At 42.2% G+C, this 23,090-nt stretch overlaps 1 protein-coding gene across 1 annotated transcript in view; it reads right to left on the reverse strand.

Annotated features, from left to right (window-relative positions):
• The window catches only part of LOC128660657 (ropporin-1-like protein), a 230,393-nt gene that overhangs the window by 175,034 nt on the left and 32,269 nt on the right, over positions 1-23,090 (reverse strand). The window lies entirely within an intron of this gene.

Consider the following 23,090-nt stretch of genomic DNA (forward strand, 5'->3'; position numbering starts at 1 on the left):
ATGGATTCTATATATAATGGAAAAGTATTCACACAAAGGGGTTAAACACATAGTAGAAGTACCACTAAAGACCCACAGAACATTGTTGTTCTTGAGTGGAAATTAACGCTGATCCAATCAGCAGAGCGATAGTTACACAGCTAGGTTGTGCTGCTGATTGGGTCAGAGGCAATTTCTGGCTATAATGGTCCTTTAACTAAAATGTTACATTAAGTATGTTATATATATTCTAAAAGAAACACAATAATTTATGGCCACTATTAAACAATGTGCCTAATTCTCTAACGCACCTCCCTCCGCTCAGTGCAAGGAGAATGAAAATGGCCTTGGTAAGGCCCTAGTCCACTCCAAATGAATGTTTAGAGTTAGAAACGTGCTGTAAATAGCCAAATACCAATTTCCTGTCTGGTAGCTGGAAATGTTGGCATCCGTAGGAAGCATTGCTACACTCTAAAAATGAAGGAAAAATAAGCCAAAAAGTGCTTCCTGAACTCCTGCACATATTAACCAATATCTGCTCAGCATGTAGGAGTCGCAGTCGTTTACATTCCACGGAAAATAAATCATGAAAGTGCATTGCAAAGTTTTTAATTATGCATAATTAAACATTCTATAGGGAATTAAATTTTGATTTTTTTTGGTCCCTTTATGGGTTGGGAAGGAATGTTGCTCCTAAATATCTGCTATTAAAGGGCCATAATAACCAAATGTTTAAACACTTGAAAGTGATGCAGCATAGCTGTAAAAAGCTGATTAGAAAATATCACCTGAACATCTCTATGTAAAAAAGAAAGATATTTTACCTCAAAAGTTCCTCAGTAGCCACCTCCCATTGTAAAGGATTTCTAAGCAGCATTTTAGTGTGTTTGTCCTGGGACATCTGAAGGGACTAGCATCGTGCACTCTCATATTATTTCACCAATCAGTTAAAGGAAGCTTACTATAAAATCTCATGAGAGTTAAGTCAAATCTCATGAGATCACAGTAAGAGTTCATGACTTCAGCACTGCTGATGCTGATTGGCTGCTGTTCATTTCTTCATTTTTTTAATTTTTTTTTACCTGCAGCTGGGAGCAGCTGAGTATAACTTTTTACACAGAACTTACTCTGCTGAGCTGAGGAGATTGTGAGGTAAAATATCTTCCTTTTTTACATAGAGATGTTCAGGTGATATTTTCCTGTCAGCTTTTTACAGTTATACTGCATCAGTTTCAAGTGATTTAGCATATGAGTATTATGTCCCTTTAATAGACACGTGATGATTAAATATAACATCTTATTATGGATACTGGAAACAGGAACAGAGCACTATTTATGCAGCATAATTCTATTCTACTTAATAAAGGTACAGATCATTTAAAACTTGAAATATTCTGTAAATATCTTTTACTAATGTCATACTAAAAATAGATCAATTAAACTTTATCTGATGGTACAAATTTAAAAATATTGGCAAGGAGTACACTTTAGTGGTAATACAAAGAAACAGATGATGACAAATGCATTCCTGGAATTAAACAACATTTCTTTCATTGGCTACAGAAATTAGCTGACTTAAAGGGAAACTCAAGTCAAAATTAAATTTAATGATTCAGATAGAGCATGTACATTTTAACACCTTTCCAATTTACTTACATTAACAAAATGTGCACAGTTGTCATGTGTTTACACTTTTTGAGTCATGACAGAGCATGTGCAGGAATTCACAGAATATACATATATGCATTTGTGATTCGATGATGGCTGTCACCTGATACAGGGAGAATGTAACTATGTCAGACTAATTTCTATTGCAGTGTCTTTTTATCATGCATTTGATGATTATGCAAAATCTATTGCATTTATTGGTCCTTTGACTAAAATTAGATACCCGCTGATAGCTGAAATTATTGGCACCTGGAGTGTCTCATTCTCAACATCTGCCCTCAACACTGATTCTATATCATCCACAATTTTAATTGGATAAAAAACATTTTCTATCTGAACCAATACTCTGCGTAACCTGATAACCTTTTATTCAGTACAGTGAGGGAATAAAATAAAATTACAGGCAAGCTTGGAAATGTTTTTTTCAATGGCTTCAATATCCCCAATTGTCTCATTTCTTGCACAAAGGGACAAATCAAAACTGCACAGGCGGCTGTATCCATTTAAATCTTTATGCTGTTCATTATATAGCACACATGAAAGGCACACTTTCAACTGCTTACAAACAATGCATCAGTGCAGTAAATAACCAACCTATACTAGACAATGTCCTGAAGAACTGGAAGTAATTATATTAAGGCAAAAATAGAATGCTATCTTTACAAAAACAGCTAAATCCTCTCTCAAGAAGTATATTGAATACCATCGCTAAACTGCTAACTAGATGGTACCTTATCTGCATATATTATCTACAATACACCCCCCAATCCAGTAAGCTCTGCTGGAGGAACTGTGGTGCTGTAGGAACTCTTGATCATATATGGTGGTCTTGCCCAAAAATAAGGCCTTTCTGGGAAGCTGTTTGCAAAGAAATTAATGCAGTATTTTGTGCAAATTGCCATTAGATCCTTTAGTCTGTCAACTTACATTAAAACATGTTTTATACATGGTGCAAAACAGCTGATACCTAGAAATTGGAAGAGCCCATGTATATCTACACTTAGAAAAAGGAAAGGGCAGATAGCCAATCCATTATCTCTTGAGCAATATGACTATCTCATGTGTAACCAGAAAGAAGAAGAATCCAATATGGTTCAGCACACGTGTAATTTCTCAAGAGGTGCAATCTTACCCCAGGACTCTGCATCACAGTCCCCAACAATTTCCAATGTGGCAGCACTCTCAATACAAAATTCTTCATCTTTTTAATAGCCAATCCATTATCTCTTGAGCAATATCACTATCTCATGTGTAACCAGATAGAAGAAGAATCCAATATGGTTCAGCACACGTGTAATTTCTCAAGAGGTGCAATCTTACCCCAGGACTCTGCATCACAGTCCCCAACAATTTCCAATGTAGCAGCACTCTCAATACAAAATTCTTCATCTTTTTATTTGGTCCAAAACCACAACACTGACAATGTTTCGGGTGTTACCCATCAATCATGTCAAGCACAATCCTTATTACATTAGAATATTTATAGGAGGGTAAAAAAAACTCCTCCCCCTCAAATTTAAAGGTATTGTTCCCATCACTTAAAATTAAAATAAATTGACGATGTCTACACAGATCTGGAGGCCCCTAGTGGTATAAAAACACGATTAATTTCCAACATTATAACAATATGACATTCCATTTTCCTAAGTTATCTAAATTTTCCAAAAAGAAATTAAAAAATAATTTTTGTTCTAACAAATCCAATTTAAAGATCCAATAAGCTCACCTTTTTTTTTTTCTCCCAAGAACAGCTCCCTATTGCCACCTCTCTTTGGGACCTTAACCTTAATACTACAGAGGCTAGAACCCTTTTATTCTTTAGAACAACTTTCTCTCTTAAAATAGAACAATCTAAGGAGATATCCCTCATCTTTCTTCTATAAGATACGATGAGTCCACGGATTCATCCTTTACTTGTGGGATATTATCCTCCTGCTAACAGGAAGGGGCAAAGAGCACCACAGTAGAGCTGTCTATATAGCTCCTCCCTTGACTCCACCCCCCAGTCATTCTCTTTGCCTACTCTAAGTAATAGGAAGGGTAAAGTGAAAGAGGTGATAAAATGTTAGTTTTTATTTTCTTCAAGCAAGAGTTTTTTATTTTAAATGGTACCGGTGAGTGCTATTTTTTCTCAGGCAGCAGATGGATGAAGACTTCTGCCTGGAGACTGATGATCTTAGCAGTTGTTACTAAGAACCAGAGTAGTTCCCACAGAATGGCTGAGGAGTACTTAAGAAACTTCAGTGTGAGGAACGGTTTTCATGCTACAAGCATTGAGGTATGCTCAGTCATTTTTTTCTGGAGAGACTGTTATTTCAGAATTGGCTGACCGTATCCCCATGAGGGAAAGGGTAAGCAGTAATCCTAATGCATAAGAGAGGGGTATTACTGGACCTGTATATTGGGCTATAAAAAAATGGTTGACACTGATGATATGTTTGTGGGCAAACGTTTCTATGTTGGGAGTTAAAGATAACGTTTTTTTATGGCAAACGTTTTTACTTTATTTTATGAATGGAGGGTACACATGGCTTCACTAAATGGATATATGAACCCACATGGCTAGGTTTTAGACCGCTCTGGTGCGGTTATTTTAGGCTGTGAGACATCGAGTGGGATGGGCGGGGCCTATTTTCGCGCCTCAGTTGCGCAGTTGTTTTTCCCAGACAAGCAGCAAGCTCCAACTCCAGTGGACCTTTCAGAGACAGTTTGGGCCTAATCGAAGGGTTAATCCGATTTTGCTGACCCCTGAGGTCAGGTAGGTGCAGGGGGTGTTTTTGTTTGAATTTAATGTTTTTTAGCACAATGGTTTTTTGGTCTTAAGGGTTAAGTATTCCTTTCCTTGTGGGGCAAACTTAGCTGACAAGTTGGGATGCATTTATCATAAAATTGTGATAATTTTTATCGTTTAAAGCAGTTTTGGAAAAATTCTATGCTTTTTTTCTCTTAAAGGCGCAGTACCGTTTTTTTAGATCATTTTTTTCACAAAATAAAGTGTTTTCAAGTCTGTTTGTGGTCATTGCTAGCCTGTTTTAACATGTCTGACATTGAGGAAAGCCATCTACTCCCCAAGTGTCAAAACCTTTAACGCCCGCCCAAGCTACGCCAAGTACTTCTAGTGCGTCTAATTCTTTCACCCTGCAAGATATGGCTGCAGTTATGTCTACTACCCTTACAGAGGTATTATCTAAACTGCCTGGTTTACAGGGTAAGCGCAGTAGGTCTGGTATTAGAGTAAATGCTGAGCCCTCTGATGCTTTATTGGCCATCTCCGATGTACCCTCACAGTGTTCTGATTTGGGGGTGGGGGAATTGCTGTCTGAGGGAGAGCTTTCTGATTCAGGAAAGATGTTCCCTCAAACAGACTCAGATATGACGGCCTTTAAGTTTAAGCTTGAACACCTCCGCTTGTTACTCAGGGAGGTTTTAGCGACTCTGGATGATTGTGACCCTATTGTAATACCACCAGAAAAATTGTGTAAAATGGATAGATATCTAGAGGTCCCTACCTACACTAATGTTTTTTCAGTCCCTAAGAGGATTTTGGACATTGTTACTAAGGAATGGGATAGACCAGACATTCCGTTCTCTCCCCCTCCTACTTTTAAGAAAATGTTTCCCATATCTGACACCATTCAGGATTCGTGGCAGACGGTCCCTAAGGTGGAGGGAGCTATTTCTACCCTGGCTAAGCGTACAACTATACTTATTGAGGACAGTTGTGCTTTCAAAGATCCTATGGATAAAAAATTAGAGGGTCTTCTAAAGAAATTGTTTATTCATCAGGGTTTTCTTCTACAACCTATAGCATGCATTGTTCCTGTAACTACTGCAGCTGCTTTTTGGTTTGAGGCTCTAGAGGAGTCTCTTAAGGTTGAGACGCCATTAAATGATATTTTGGATAGAATTAAGGCTCTCAAGTTAGATAATTCTTTTATTACAGATGCCGCTTTTCAAATGGCTAAATTAGCGGCAAAGAATGCAGGTTTTGCGATTTTAGCGCGTAGAGCGTTATGGCTTAAGTCCTGGTCTGCTGATGTGTCATCAAAATCTAAGCTGTTAGCTATTCCTTTCAAAGGTAAGACCCTATTCGGGCCTGAACTGAAGGAGATCATTTCCGACATTACTGGAGGTAAAGGCCATGCCCTTCCTCAGGAGAAGACAAATAAAATGAGGGCCAAACAAAATAATTTTCGTTCCTTTCGAAACTTTAAAGGTGGACCCTCTACTTCCTCCTCTGCCACAAAGCAGGAGGGGAATTTTGCTCAATCCAAGTCATTCTGGAGACCTAACCAGACCAGGAATAAAGGTAAACAGGCCAAGAAGCCCGCTGCTGCTACCAAGACAGCATGAAGGGGCAGCCCCCGATCCGGGAAAGGATCTAGTAGGGGGCAGACTTTCTCTCTTCGCTCAGGCTTGGGCAAGAGACATTCAGGATTCCTGGGCATTAGAAATCGTGACCCAGGGGTATCGTCTAGAATTCAAAGATTCTCTCCCAAGGGGGAGATTTCATCTTTCACGTTTGTCTGTAAACCAGACAAAAAGAGAGGCGTTCTTACGCTGTGTAGAAGACCTATATACCATGGGTGTAATCTGCCCAGTTCCAAAAGTAGAACAGGGGCATGGGTTTTACTCCAATCTGTTCGTGGTTCCCGAAAAAGAGGGAACCTTCAGACCAATTTAAGATCTCAAAACTCTAAACAAATTTCTCAGAGTCCCATCCTTCAAGATGGAGACCATTCGGACAATTTTACCAATGATCCAGGAGGGTCAATATATGACCACCGTGGATTTGAAGGATGCGTATCTTCACATTCCTATCCACAAAGATCATCACCAGTTCCTCAGGTTCGCCTTCCTGGACAAACATTACCAGTTTGTGGCCCTTCCTTTCGGGTTGGCCACAGCTCCCAGAATTTTCACAAAGGTGCTAGGGTCCCTTCTGGTGGTTCTAAGGCCGCGGGGCATAGCAGTGGCGCCCTATCTGGACGATATTTTGATTCAGGCGTCAACTTACCTTCTAGCCAAATCTCACACGGACATCCTGTTGGCTTTTCTAAGATCTCACGGTTGGAAGGTGAACATAAAAAAGAGTTCACTTGTTCCTCTAACAAGAGTTCCATTCCTAGGAACTCTGATAGACTCTGTAGACATGAAATTTTTTCTGACGGAGGTCAGAAAATCAAAGATCTTAACCACTTGCCGAGCACTTCATTCCATTCCTCGGCCGTCAGTGGCTCAGTGTATGGAAGTAATTGGACTAATGGTAGCGGCAATGGACATAGTTCCGCTTGCTCGCTTGCATCTCAGACCACTGCAACTGTGCATGCTCAGACAGTGGAATGGGGATTATGTGGATTTATCTCTGTGGATAAATCTGGATCTAGAGACCAGAGACTCTCTTCTTTGGTGGTTGTCACAGGATCATCTGTCCTAGGGAATGTGTTTCCGCAGGCCAGCATGGGTCATAGTGACGATGGACGCCAGCCTCTTGGGCTGGGGTGCTGTCTGGAATTCCCTAAAGGCTCAGGGTGTGTGGACTCAGGAGGAGGCCCTATTTAAAATAAATATTCTAGAACTGAGAGCGATATTCAACGCGCTTCAGACGTGGCCTCAGCTGGCTTTGGCCAAATTCATAAGATTCCAGTCGGACAATATAACGACTGTAGCATATATCAATCATCATGGGGGAACAAAGAGTTCTCTAACCATGATAGAGGTTTCCAAAATAATTTGATGGGCAGAGACTCACTCTTGCCATCTATCAGCAATCTATATCCCAGGAGTGGAGAACTGGGAAGCGGATTTTCTAAGTCGTCAGACTTTTCATCCGGGGGAGTGGGATCTCCATCCGGAGGTGTTTGCACAATTGATTCATCAATGGGGCACACCAGAATTGGTTCTGATGGCATCTCGTCAGAATGCCAAACTTCCTTGTTACGGGTCCAGATCAAGGGATCCTCAAGCAGTACTGATAGATGCTCTAGCAGTACCGTGGTCGTTCAACCTGGCTTATGTGTTTCCTCCTTTTCCTCTCCTTCCTCGTCTGATTGCCAGAATCAAACAGGAGAGGGCTTCGGTAATCTTGATAGCGCCTGCATGGCCACATAGGACTTGGTATGCAGATCTGGTGGAAATGTCATCTCTGCCACCGTGGAAACTGCCACTGAGACAGGAACTTCTCATTCAGGGTCTGTTCCAACATCCAAATCTAGTTTCTCTGCAGCTGACTGCCTGGAGATTGAACGCTTGATTTTATCTAAGCGGGGATTCTCTGAGTCGGTCATTGATACCTTGATTCAGGCTCGAAAGCCTGTCACTAGGAAAATTTATCATAAGATATGGCGTAAATATTTTTATTGGTGCGAATCCAAAGGCTACTCATGGAGTAAGATCAGGATTCCTAGGATTTTGTCCTTTCTCCAAGGATTGGAGAAGGGGTTATCAGCTAGTTCCTTAAAGGGACAGATTTCTGCTTTGTCAATCTTACTACACAAGCGTCTGGCAGATGTCCCAGACGTTCAGTCGTTTTGTCAGGCTTTGATTAGAATTAAGCCTGTGTTTAAACCTGTTGCTCCGCCATGGAGTTTGAATTTAGTTTTAAATGTTCTTCAAGGGGTTCCGTTTGAACACATGCATTCCATAGATATTAAACTTCTATCTTGGAAAGTTCTGTTTTTAGTAGCTATCTCTTCTGCTCGAAGAGTTTCTGAGCTATCTGCGTTACAATGCGACTCGCCTTATCTTATATTCCATTCTGATAAGGTGGTTTTGCGTACTAAACCTGGATTCCTTCCTAAGGTTGTTTCAAATAAGAATATTAATCAGGAAATTGTTGTTCCTTCTCTGTGTCCTAACCCGTCTTCTAAGAAGGAACGTCTGTTACATAATTTGGACGTGGTTCGTGCCTTGAAGTTTTACTTGCAAGCGACCAAGGATTTCCGTCAAACATATTCTCTGTTGTCTATTCTGGAAAACGTAGAGGTAAAAAAGCTACGGCTACCTCTCTTTCTTTTTGGCTGAAAAGCATCATCTGTTTGGCATACGAGACTGCTTGACAGCAGCCTCCTGAAAGAATTACAGCTCATTCCACTAGAGCGGTGGCTTCCACATGGGCTTTTAAAAACGATGCTTCTGTTGAACAGATTTGTAAGGCTGCGACTTGGTCTTCCCTTCATACCTTTTCCAAATTTTACAAATTTGATACTTTTGCTTCTTCTGAGGCTATTTTTGGGAGAAAAGTTCTTCAAGCAGTGGTGCCTTCTGTTTAGGTATCTGTCTTGTCCCTCCCGTTCATCCGTGTCCTGTAGCTTTGGTATTGTATCCCACAAGTAAAGGATGAATCTGTGGACTCGTCGTATCTTATAGAAGAAAAGGAAATTTATGCTTGCCTGATAAATTGATTTCTTCTATGATACGACGAGTCCACCGCCCGCCCTGTCAATTTAAGATAGATTATATTTCTCTTGTTAAGTGTATCCAGTCCACGGATCATCCATTACTTGTGGGATATTCTCCTTCCCAACAGGAAGTTGCAAGAGGATCACCCACAGCAGAGCTGCTATATAGCTCCTCCCCTAACTGTCATACCCAGTCATTCTCTTGCAAGCCTCAACCAAGATGGAGGTCGTAAGAGGAGTGTGGTGTTTTATACTTAGTTTATTCTTCAATCAAAAGTTTGTTATTTTTAAATGGTGCCGGAGTGTACTGTTTATCTCAGGCAGTATTTAGAAGAAGAATCTGCCTGCGTTTTCTATGATCTTAGCAGAAGTAACTAAGAGCCATGGCTGTTCTCACATATTCTGAGGAGTGAGGTAACTTCAGAGAGGGAATAGCGTGCAGGTTTTCCTGCAATAAGGTATGTGCAGTTAATATTTTTCTAGGGATGGAATTTGCTAGAAAATGCTGCTGATACCGAACTAATCTAAGTAAAGCCTTAAATGCAGTGACAGCGACTGGTATCAGGCTTATTAATAGAGAGACATACTCTTATAAAAATGTAATATAAAACGTTTGCTGGCATGTTTAATCGTTTTTATATGTATTTGGTGATAAAACTGGCTTGAATTTTGCCTAGAAACAGTTTCCTTAGGCTTTCCACTGTTGTAATATGAGTGGGAAGGGCCTATTTTGCCGTTTTTTTGCACAGCAAAAATTACAGACACAGACATCCAGCTTCTTCCTGCATGATCCAGGACATCTCTGGAGGGCTCAAAAGGCTTCAAAGTCGTTTTGGAGGGAGGTAAAAAGCCACAGTAGAGCTGTGGCAGTTGTTGTGACTGTTTGAAAAAACGTTTTTGTCTTTTATTATTCCGTTTTGGGTATTAAGGGGTTAATCATTCATTTGCAAGTGGGTGCAATGCTCTGCTAACTTGTTACATAGACTGTAAAAATTTTGTTAGTGTAACTGCCTTTTTTCACTGTTATTTCAAATTTTGACAAAATTTGTGTTTCTTAAAGGTGCAGTAACGTTTTTTATATTGCTTGTAAACTTGTTTAAAGTGTTTTCCAAGCTTGCTAGTCTCATTGCTAGTCTGTTTAAACATGTCTGACACAGAGGAAACTACTTGTTCATTATGTTTGAAAGCCATGGTGGACCCCATAGGAGAATGTGCACTAAATGTATTGATTTCACCTTAAACAGTAAAGATCAGTCTTTAACTATAAAAGAAATATCACCAGAAGATTCTGACGAGGGGGAAGTTATGCCGACTAACTCTCCCCATGTGTCAGACCCTTCGCCTCCCGCTCAGGGGATGCACGCTAATATGGCGCCAATTACATCAGAGACGCCCATAGCGATTACCTTGCAGGACATGGCTGCAATCATGAATAATACCCTGTCAGAGGTATTATCCAGGTTGCCTGAATTGAGAGGCAAGCGCGATTGCTCTGGGGTTAGGAGAAATACAGAGCGCGCAGATGCTGTAAGGGCCATGTCTGATACTGCGTCACAATATGCAGATCATGAGGACGGAGAGCTTCAGTCTGTGGGGGACATCTCTGATTCGGGGAAACCTGATTCAGAGATTTCTAATTTTAAATTTAAGCTTCAGAACCTCCGTGTGTTGCTTGGGGAGGTATTAGCTGCTCTGAGTGACTGTAACACAGTTGCAGTACCAGAGAGATTGTGTAGGCTGGTTAAATACTATGCGGTGCCGGTGTGTACTGATGTTTTCTCTTGTTAAGTGTGTTCAGTCCACGGGTCATCCATTACTTATGGGATATATTCTCCTTCCCAACAGGAAGTTGCAAGAGGATCACCCAAGCAGAGCTGCTATATAGCTCCTCCCCTCACATGTCATATCCAGTCATTCTCTTGCAACCCTCAACAAAGAAGGAGGTCGCGAGAGGAGCTGGAGTTTTTACTTAACTATTCTTCAATCAAAAGTTTGTTATTTTAAATGGCACCGGAGTGTGCTGTTTTTCTATCTCAGGCAGTATTTGGAAGAAGAAACTGCCTGTGTTTTTTTTCTATGATCTTAGCAGGCGTAACTAAGATCCACTGGCTGTTCTCGACATTCTGAGGAGTGGGGTAACTTCAGAAACTGGGAATAGCATGCGGGGTCCTCCGCAAATGAGGTATGTGCAGTACATTATTTTCTGGGAATGGAATTGACTAAGAAAATACTGCTGTTACCGTATGATGTAAGTACAGCCTTAAATGCAGTAGTGGCGACTGGTATCAGGCTGATAAATGTATGCGCAGTCGAGTTATTTTCTAGGGACTAGAATTTGATTGAGAAAATACTGTTAAAACTGAAATAATTCTTAAGCCTTATCTGCAGTGGTAGCGACTGGTAGCAGGCTTAGTGATAAATTTGCATGACATTGGAAAATGTTGTTTTTTAATAAAACGTTTACTGGCATGTTATTCGTTTTTGTGAGGTACTTTGGTGATAAATCTCTTTGGGCATGATTTTTTTCCACATGGCTAACATATATTTTCTGCATGGAAACCGTTATATCAGGGCTCCCACTGTTGTAATAGGAGTGGGAGGGACCTTGTTTTAGCGCCTTGTTGCGCAGTTAAAATTCTAGCACAGTCTTCCTGCTTCTTCCTCCTTGATCCAGGACGTCTCTAGAGAGCTCAGGGGTCTGCAAAATTCATTTTTGAGGGAGGTAATCAGTCACAGCAGATCTGTGACAGTGTGTTTGACTGTGATTAAAAGCGTTAAATCTTAATTGATATCCGTTTTATCCGTTTTGGGTATTGAGGGGTTAATCATCCTTTTGCTAATGGGTCCAATCCTCTGCTAATAATACACTTCTTGTTAAGAATTGTTTAACTATATCTGTATTTTTTAAAGCGCTGCAGCGTTTTTTATATTGCTTGTAAACTTATTGAAAGTGATTTCCAAGCTTGCTAGTTTCATTGCTAAGTCTGTTTAAACATGTCTGATTCAGAGGAAACTGTTTGTTCATCATGTTCAAAAGCCAATGTGGAGCCCAATAGAACGATGTGTACCAATTGTATTGATATTGCTTTGAATAAAAGTCAATCTGTACCGATAGAGAAACTATCACCAGACAACGAGGGGGAAGTTATGCCGCCTAACTCTCCTCATGTGTCAGTACCTGCGTCTCCCGCTCGGGAGATGCGTAAGATGGAGACGCCAAGTACATCTAGGCCCTTACAAATCACTTTACATGATATGGCTAATGTTATGAAAGAAGTATTACATAATATGCCCGAATTAAGAGGCAAGCGCGATAGCTCTGGGTTAAGGACAGAGCGCGCTGATGACACGAGAGCCATGTCTGATACTGCGTCACAATTTGCAGAACATGAGGACGGTGAGCTTCATTCTGTCTGTGACGGTTCTGATCCGGGGAGACCGGATTCAGAAATTTCAAATTTTAAATTTAAGCTTGAGAACCTCCGTGTGTTACTAGGGGAGGTGTTAGCGGCTCTGAATGATTGCGACACGGTGGCAATTCCAGAGAAAATGTGTAGGTTGGATAGATACTATGCGGTACCGGTGTGTACTGACGTCTTTCCTATACCAAAAAGACTTACAGAAATTATTAGCAAGGAGTGGGATAGACCCGGTGTGCCTTTTTCCCCTCCTCCGATATTTAGAAAAATGTTTCCTATAGACGCCACCACACGAGACTTTAGGGCAGACGGTCCCTAAGGTGGAGGGAGCAGTTTCTACTTTAGCCAAACGTACCACTATCCCGGTGGAGGATAGCTGTGCTCTCAGATCCAATGGATAAAAAATTAGAGGGTTATCTTAAGAAAATGTTTGTTCAACAGGGTTTTATATTGCAGCCTCTTGCATGCATTGCGCCTGTCACGGCTGCAGCGGCATTCTGGTTTGAGTCTCTGGAAGAGGCGATTCGCACAGCGCCATTGGATGAGGCTTTGAGCAAAGTTAGAACCCTTAAACAAGCTAATGCGTTTGTTTCAGATGCCGTAGTGCATTTAACCAAACTTACGGCTAAAAATTCCGGATTCGCCATACAGGCGCGCAGGGCGCTCTGGCTTAAATCCTGGTCAGCGGATGTAACTTCCAAATCTAAACTACTTAACATTCCTTTCAAAGGGCAGACCTTATTCGGGCCCGGCTTGAAGGAAATTATTGCTGACATTACGGGAGGTAAGGGCCACGCCCTTCCTCAGGACAGGGCCAAACCAAAGGCCAAACAGTCTAATTTTCGTGCCTTTCGTAACTTCAAGGCAGGAGCAGCTTCAACTTCCTCCGCTCCAAAACAGGAAGGAACTACTGCTCGTTACAGACAGGGTTGGAAAGGCAACCAGTCATGGAACAAGGGCAAGCAGACCAGAAAGCCTACTCCCGCCCCTAAGACAGCATGAAGACAGGGCCCCCTATCCGGAGACGGATTTAGTGGGGGGCAGACTTTCTCTCTTCGCCCAGGCTTGGGCAAGAGATGTGCAGGATCCTTGGACGTTGAAGATTATATCTCAGGGATACCTTCTGGATTTCAAAACCTCTCCTCCACAAGGGAGGTTCCATCTGTCGAGGTTATCAACAAACCTAGTAAAGAAAGAGGCATTTCTACAATGTGTACAAGACCTCTTAGTCATGGGAGTGATCCACTCAGTTCCGCGAACGGAACAGGGACAAGGATTTTACTCAAATCTATTTGTGGTTCCCAAAAAAGAGGGAACCTTCAGACCAATCTTGGACTTAAAGATCTTAAACAAATTCCTAAGGGTACCATCGTTCAAGATGGAAACCATTCGAACCATCCTACCCATGATCCAAGAGGGTCAATATATGATCACAGTGGACTTAAAGGATGCTTACCTTCACATACCGATTCACAAAGATCATTATCGGTACCTAAGGTTTGCCTTTCTAGACAGGCATTACCAGTTTGTAGCTCTTCCCTTCGGGTTAGCTACGGCCCAGAGAATTTTTACGAAGGTTCTGGGCTCACTTCTGGCGGTACTAAGACCACGAGGCATAGCGGTGGCTCCGTACCTAGACGACATTCTGATACAAGCGTCAAGTTTTCAAAATGCAAAGTCTCATACAGAGATAGTTCTAGCATTTCTGAGGTCGCATGGGTGGAAAGTGAACGTGGAAAAGAGTTCTCTGTTACCACTCACAAGGGTTCCTTTTCTAGGGACTCTTATAGATTCTGTAGAGATGAAGATTTACCTGACCGAGTCCAGGTTATCAAAGATTCTCAATGCTTGCCGTGTCCTTCATTCCATTCCAAGCCCATCAGTAGCTCAGTGCATGGAGGTAATCGGCTTAATGGTCGCGGCAATGGACATAGTGCCATTTGCGCGCCTGCATCTCAGACCGCTGCAACTATGCATGCTAAGTCAATGGAACAGGGATTACTCAGATCTGTCCCCTTTGCTAAATCTGGACCAGGAGACCAGAGATTCTCTTCTCTGGTGGTTGTCACCGGTTCATCTGTCCAAAGGAATGACCTTTCGCAGACCAGATTGGACGATTGTAACAACGGATGCCAGCCTTCTAGGCTGGGGAGCAGTCTGGAATTCCCTGAAGGCTCAGGGATCGTGGACTCGGGAGGAGAAACTCCTTCCAATAAACATTCTAGAATTAAGAGCAATATTCAATGCTCTTCTAGCTTGGCCTCAGTTAGCAAAACTGAGGTTCATCAGATTTCAGTCGGACAACATCACGACTGTGGCTTACATCAATCATCAAGGGGGAACCAGGAGTTCCCTAGCGATGTTGGAAGTCTTGAAGATAATTCGCTGGGCAGAGTCTCACTCTTGCCACCTGTCAGCGATTTACATCCCAGGCGTGGAGAACTGGGAGGCGGATTTCCTAAGTCGCCAGACTTTTCATCCGGGAGAGTGGGAACTTCACCCGGAGGTATTTGCTCAACTGATTCGTCGTTGGGGCAAACCGGATCTGGATCTCATGGCATCTCGCCAGAACGCGAAGCTTCCTGGTTACGGATCCAGGTCCAGGGACCCGGGAACGGTGCTGGTAGATGCATTAGCAGCCCCTTGGGTTTTCAACATAGCTTATGTGTTTCCACCATTTCCGTTGCTACCTCGACAGATTGCCAGGATCAAACAGGAGAGGGCATCGGTAATTCTGATAGCGCCTGCGTGGCCACGCAGGACCTGGTATGCAGACCTAGTGGACATGTCGTCCTGTCCACCATGGTCTCTACCTCTGAGGCAGGACCTTCTAATTCAGGGTCCTTTCAACCATCCAAACCTAATTTCTCTGAGGCTGACTGCCTGGAAATTGAACGCTTGATTCTATCAAAGCGTGGGTTTTCGGATTCGGTTATTGATACATTAATACAGGCTCGGCAGGCCTGTGACCAGAAAAATTTACCATAAGAAATGGCGTAAATTTTTATATGGGTGCGAATCCAAGAGTTACTCATGGAGTAAGGTTAGGATTCCTAGGATATTGGCTTTTCTACAAGAGGGGTTAGAAAAGGGTTTATCCGCTAGTTCGCTAAAGGGACAGATTTCCGCTCTGTCTATTCTTTTACACAAACGTCTGGCAGAGAATCCAGACGTCCAGGCTTTTTGTCAGGCTTTGGCTAGAATTAAGCCTGTGTTTAAAGCTGTTGCTCCTCCATGGAGCTTAAACTTGGTTCTTAAAGTTCTTCAGGGTGTTCCGTTTGAACCCCTTCATTCCATTGATATTAAGCTTTTATCTTGGAAAGTTTTGTTTTTGATGGCTATTTCCTCGGCTCGAAGAGTCTCTGAGTTATCTGCCTTACATTGTGATTCTCCTTATCTGATCTTTCATTCAGACAAGGTAGTCCTGCGTACTAAACCTGGGTTTTTACCTAAGGTTGTTTCTAACAGGAATATCAATCAAGAGATTGTTGTTCCATCATTATGTCCTAATCCTTCTTCAAAGAAGGAACGTCTTTTGCATAATCTAGACGTGGTCCGTGCTCTGAAGTTCTACTTACAGGCAACTAAAGATTTTCGACAAACTTCTTCTCTGTTTGTCGTTTACTCTGGACAGAGGAGAGGTCAAAAGGCTTCGGCTACCTCTCTCTCTTTTTGGCTTCGTAGCATAATACGTTTAGCCTATGAGACTGCTGGACAGCAGCCTCCTGAAAGAATTACAGCTCATTCCACTAGAGCTGTGGCTTCCACCTGGGCCTTTAAGAATGAGGCCTCTGTTGAACAGATTTGCAAGGCTGCAACTTGGTCTTCACTTCATACTTTTTCCAAATTTTACAAATTTGACACTTTTGCTTCTTCGGAGGCTGGTTTTGGGAGAAAGGTTCTACAGGCAGTGGTTCCTTCTGTTTAATGTTCCTGCCTTGTCCCTCCCATCATCCGTGTACTTAGCTTTGGTATTGGTATCCCATAAGTAATGGATGACCCGTGGACTGAACACACTTAACAAGAGAAAACATAATTTATGCTTACCTGATAAATTTATTTCTCTTGTAGTGTGTTCAGTCCACGGCCCGCCCTGTCTTTTTGAGGCAGGTTCTAAATTTTAAAATTATAACTCCAGTCACCACTGCACCCTATAGTTTCTCCTTTCTCGTCTTGTTTCGGTCGAATGACTGGATATGACATGTGAGGGGAGGAGCTATATAGCAGCTCTGCTTGGGTGATCCTCTTGCAACTTCCTGTTGGGAAGGAGAATATATCCCATAAGTAATGGATGACCCGTGGACTGAATACACTACAAGAGAAATAAATTTATCAGGTAAGCATAAATTATGTTTTTCCTATACCTAAAAGGCTTACAGAAATTATTAGCAAGGAGTGGTATAGACCGGGTGTGCCTTTTTCCCCACCTCCTATATTTAGAAAAATGTTTCCAATAGACGCCACTACACGGGACTTATGGCAGACGGTCCCTAAGGTGGAGGGAGCAGTTTCCACTTTAGCAAAGCGTACCACTATCCCGGTTGAGGACAGTTGTGCTTTTTCAGATCCAATGGATAAAAAATTGGAGGGTTACCTTAAGAAAATGTTTATTCAACAAGGTTTTATTTTACAGCCCCTTGCATGCATTGCGCCTGTCACAGCCGCGGCGGCATTCTGGTTTGAGGCCCTGAAAGAGGCCATCCATACAGCTCCATTGACTGAAATTATTGACAAGCTTAGAACACTTAAGCTAGCTAACTCATTTGTTTCTGATGCCATTGTTCATTTGACTAAACTAATGGCTAAGAATTCCGGATTCGCCATCCAAGCGCGTAGGGTGCTATGGCTTAAATCCTGGTCAGCTGACGTGACTTCAAAGTCTAAATTACTCAACATTCCTTTCAAGGGGCAGACCTTATTCGGGCCTGGTTTGAAGGAAATTATTGCTGACATTACTGGAGGTAAGGGTCACACCCTTCCTCAGGACAGGGCCAAAGCAAAGGCCAAACAGTCTAATTTTCGTGCCTTTCAAAATTTCAAGGCAGGTGCAGCATCAACTTCCTCCGCTTCAAAACAAGAGGGAACTTTTGCTCAATCTAAGCAGGCCTGGAAACCTAACCAGTCCTGGAACAAAGGCAAGCAGGCCAGAAAGCCTGCTGCTGCCTCTAAGACAGCGTGAAGGAATGGCCCCCTATCCGGCGACGGATCTAGTAGGGGGCAGACTTCCTCTCTTCGCCCAGGCGTGGGCAAGAGATGTTCAGGATCCCTGGGCGTTGCAGATCATATCTCAGGGATATCTTCTGGACTTCAAAGCTTCCCCTCCAAGCATCTTTCAAGGCTATCTGCAAATCAGATAAAGAAAGAGGCATTCCTACGCTGTGTGCAAGACCTCCTAGTTATGGGAGTGATCCATCCAGTTCCGCGGACGGAACAAGGACAGGGTTTTTATTCGAATCTGTTTGTGGTTCCCAAAAAAAGAGGGAACCTTCAGACCAATTTTGGATCTAAAGATCTTAAACAAATTCCTCAGAGTTCCATCTTTCAAAATGGAAACTATTCGGACCATCCTACCCATGATCCAAGAAGGTCAGTACATGACCACAGTGGACTTAAAGGATGCCTACCTTCACATACCGATTCACAAAGATCATCATCGGTTTCTAAGGTTTGCCTTTCTGGACAGGCATTACCAATTTGTAGCTCTTCCCTTTGGGTTGGCTACAGCCCGAGAATCTTTACAAAGGTTCTGGGCTCACTTCTGGCGGTTCTAAGACCGCAAGGCATAGCGGTGGCTCCGTATCTAGACGACATCCTGATACAGGCGTCAAGCTTTCAAGTTGCCAAGTCTCATACAGAGATAGTTCTGGCATTCCTGAGGTCGCACGGGTGGAAAGTGAACGAGGAAAAGAGTTCTCTATCCCCACTCACAAGAGTCTCCTTCTTAGGGACTCTTATAGATTCTGTAGAAATGAAAATTTATCTGACGGAGTCCAGGTTATCAAAACTTCTAAATGCTTGCCGTGTTCTTCACTCCATTCCGCGCCCTTCGGTAGCTCAGTGTATGGAGGTAATCGGCTTAATGGTAGCGGCAATGGACATAGTGCCATTTGCGCGCCTTCATCTCAGACCGCTGCAATTATGCATGCTGAGTCAGTGGAATGGGGATTACACAGATTTGTCCCCTCTGCTAAATCTGGATCAAGAGACCAGAGATTCTCTTCTCTGGTGGTTGTCTCGGGTACACCTGTCCAAGGGTATGACCTTTCGCAGGCCAGATTGGACAATTGTAACAACAGATGCCAGCCTTCTAGGTTGGGTTGCAGTCTGGAACTCCCTGAAGGCACAGGGATCGTGGACTCAGGAGGAGAAACTCCTTCCAATAAATATTCTGGAGTTAAGAGCGATATTCAATGCTCTTCTGGCTTGGCCTCAGTTAGCAACACTGAGGTTCATCAGATTTCAGTCGGACAACATCACGACTGTGGCTTACATCAACCATCAAGGGGGAACCAGGAGTTTCCTAGCGATGTTAGAAGTCTCAAAAATAATTCGCTGGGCAGAGTACCACTCTTGCCACCTGTCAGCAATCCATATCCCAGGCGTGGAGAACTGGGAGGCGGATTTTCTAAGTCGTCAGACTTTCCATCCGGGGGAGTGTGAACTCCATCCGGAGGTGTTTGCTCAATTGATTCATCGTTGGGGCAAACCAGAGTTGGATCTCATGGCATCTCGCCAGAACGCCAAGCTTCCTTGTTACGGATCCAGGTCCAGGGACCCAGAAGCGACGCTGATAGATGCTCTAGCAGCGACTTGGTTCTTCAACCTGGCTTATGTGTTTCCACCGTTTCCTCTGCTCCCTCGACTGATTGCCAAAATCAAACAGGAGAGAGCATTGGTGATTCTGATAGCGCCTGCGTGGCCACGCAGGACTTGGTATGCAGACCTAGTGGACATGTCATCCTTTCCACCATGGACTCTGCCTCTAAGACAGGACCTTCTGATACAAGGTCCTTTCAATCATCCAAATCTAATTTCTCTGAGACTGACTGCATGGAGATTGAACGCTTGATTCTATCAAAGCGTGGCTTCTCCGAGTCAGTCATTGATACTTTAATACAGGCACAAAAGCCTGTTACCAGGAAAATCTACCACAAGATATAGTGTAAATATCTTTATTGGTGTGAATCCAAGAATTACTCATGGAGTAAGGTTAGGATTCCTAGAATATTGTCCTTTCTCCAAGAGGGCTTGGACAAAGGATTATCAGCTAGTTCCTTAAAGGGACAGATTTCTGCTTTGTCTATTCTTTTGCACAAGCGTCTGGCAGAGGTTCCAGACGTCCAGGCATTTTGCCAGGCTTTGGTTAGAATTAAGCCTGTGTTTAAACCCGTTGCTCCCCCGTGGAGCTTAAACTTGGTTCTTAAGGTTCTTCAAGGAGTTCCGTTTGAACCCCTTCATTCCATTGATATTAAACTTTTATCTTGGAAAGTTCTGTTTTTGATGGCTATTTCCTCGGCTCGGAGAGTCTCTGAGCTATCTGCCTTACAATGTGATTCTCCTTATCTGATTTTTCATGCAGATAAGGTAGTTCTGCGTACCAAACCTGGGTTTTTACCTAAGGTGGTTTCTAACAAGAATATCAATCAAGAGATTGTTGTTCCATCATTGTGTCCTAATCCTTCTTCAATGAAGGAACGTCTTTTACATAATCTGGACGTAGTCCGTGCCTTGAAGTTTTACTTACAAGCTACTAAGGATTTTCGTCAAACATCTTCCCTGTTTGTCGTTTACTCTGGACAGAGGAGAGGTCAAAAAGCTTCGGCAACCTCTCTTTCCTTTTGGCTTCGGAGCGTAATACGCCTAGCCTATGAGACTGCTGGACAGCAGCCCCCTGAAAGGATTACAGCTCATTCTACTAGAGCTGTGGCTTCCACCTGGGCCTTTAAAAATGAGGCCTCTGTTGAACAGATTTGCAGGGCCGCGACTTGGTCTTCGCTTCACACCTTTTCAAAATTTTACAAATTTGATACTTTTGCTTCTTCGGAGGCTGTTTTTGGGAGAAAGGTTCTTCAGGCAGTGGTTCCTCCGCTTAATCCTGCCTTGTCCCTCCCATCATCCGTGTACTTTAGCTTTGGTATTGGTATCCCACAAGTAATGGATGATCCGTGGACTGGATACACTTAACAATAGAAAACATAATTTATGCTTACCTGATAAATTTATTTCTCTTGTAGTGTATCCAGTCCACGGCACGCCCTGTCCTTTTAAGGCAGGTCTAAATTTTAATTAAACTACAGTCACCACTGCACCCTATGGTTTCTCCTTTCTCTGTTTGTTTTCGGTCGAATGACTGGATATGACAGTTAGGGGAGGAGCTATATAGCAACTCTGCTGTGGGTGATCCTCTTGCAACTTCCTGTTGGGAAGGAGAATATCCCACAAGTAATGGATGATCCGTGGACTGGATACACTACAAGAGAAATAAATTTATCAGGTAAGCATAAATTATGTTTCTTTCATGTAATTAGCAAGAGTCCATGAGCTAGTGACGTATGGGATATACATTCCTACCAGGAGGGGCAAAGTTTCCCAAACCTCAAAATGCCTATAAATACACCCCTCACCACACCCACAATTCAGTTTTACAAACTTTGCCTCCGATGGAGGTGGTGAAGTAAGTTTGTGCTAGATTCTACGTTGATATGCGCTCCGCAGCAAGTTGGAGCCCGGTTTTCCTCTCAGCGTGCAGTGAATGTCAGAGGGATGTGAAGAGAGTATTGCCTATTTGAATGCAGTGATCTCCTTCTACGGGGTCTATTTCATAGGTTCTCTGTTATCGGTCGTAGAGATTCATCTCTTACCTCCCTTTTCAGATCGACGATATACTCTTATATATACCATTACCTCTGCTGATTCTCGTTTCAGTACTGGTTTGGCTTTCTACAAACATGTAGATGAGTGTCCTGGGGTAAGTAAATCTTATTTTCTGTGACACTCTAAGCTATGGTTGGGCACTTTGTTTATAAAGTTCTAAATATATGTATTCAAACATTTATTTGCCTTGACTCAGAATGTTCAACTTTCCTTATTTTTCAGACAGTCAGTTTCATATTTGGGATAATGCATTTGAATTAATCATTTTTTTCTTACCTTCAAAAAATTTGACTCTTTTTTCCCTGTGGGCTGTTAGGCTCGCGGGGGCTGAAAATGCTTCATTTTATTGCGTCATTCTTGGCGCGGACTTTTTTGGCGCAAAAATTCTTTTCCGTTTCCGGCGTCATACGTGTCGCCGGAAGTTGCGTCATTTTTTTGACGTTATTTTGCGCCAAAGATGTCGGCGTTCCGGATGTGGCGTCATTTTGGCGCCAAAAGCATTTAGGCGCCAAATAATGTGGGCGTCTGATTTGGCGCTAAAAAATATGGGCGTCGCTTTTATCTCCACATTATTTAAGTCTCATTTTTTATTGCTTCTGGTTGCTAGAAGCTTGTTCTTTGGCATTCTTTCCCATTCCTGAAACTGTCATTTAAGGAATTTGATCAATTTTGCTTTATATGTTGTTTTTTCTCTTACATATTGCAAGATGTCTCACGTTGCATCTGAGTCAGAAGATACTACAGGAAAATCGCTGTCTAGTGCTGGATCTACCAAAGCTAAGTGTATCTGCTGTAAACTTTTGGTAGCTATTCCTCCGGCTGTTGTTTGTTTTGATTGTCATGACAAACTTGTTAAAGCAGATAATATTTCCTTTAGTAATGTACCATTGCCTGTTGCAGTTCCCTCAACATCTAAGGTGCAGAATGTTCCTGATAACATAAGAGATTTTGTTTCTGAATCCATAAAGAAGGCTATGTCTGTTATTTCTCCTTCTAGTAAACATAAAAAATCTTTTAAAACTTCTCTCCCTACAGATGAATTTTTAAATGAACATCATCATTCTGATTCTGATGACTCTTCTGGTTCAGAGGATTCTGTCTCAGAGGTTGATGCTGATAAATCTTCATATTTATTTAAAATGGAATTTATTCGTTCTTTACTTAAAGAAGTACTAATTGCTTTAGAAATAGAGGATTCTGGTCCTCTTGATACTAATTCTAAACGTTTGGATAAGGTATTTAAAGCTCCTGTGGTTATTCCAGAAGTTTTTCCTGTTCCTAATGCTATTTCTGCAGTAATTTCCAAAGAATGGGATAAATTGGGTAATTCATTTACTCCTTCTAAACGTTTCAAGCAATTATATCCTGTGCCGTCTGACAGATTAGAATTTTGGGACAAAATCCCTAAGGTTGATGGGGCTATTTCTACCCTTGCTAAACGTACTACTATTCCTACGTCAGATGGTACTTCGTTTAAGGATCCTTTAGATAGGAAAATTGAATCCTTTCTAAGAAAAGCTTATCTGTGTTCAGGTAATCTTCTTAGACCTGCTATATCTTTGGCTGATGTTGCTGCAGCTTCAACTTTTTGGTTGGAAACTTTAGCGCAACAAGTAACACATCATGATTCTCATGATATTATTATTCTTCTTCAGCATGCTAATAATTTTATCTGTGATGCCATTTTTGATATTATCAGAGTTGATGTCAGGTTTATGTCTCTAGCGATTTTAGCTAGAAGAGCTTTATG

The sequence above is a fragment of the Bombina bombina genome, chromosome 5, assembly GCF_027579735.1.
Source record: "Bombina bombina isolate aBomBom1 chromosome 5, aBomBom1.pri, whole genome shotgun sequence".
NCBI lineage: Eukaryota > Metazoa > Chordata > Amphibia > Anura > Bombinatoridae > Bombina > Bombina bombina.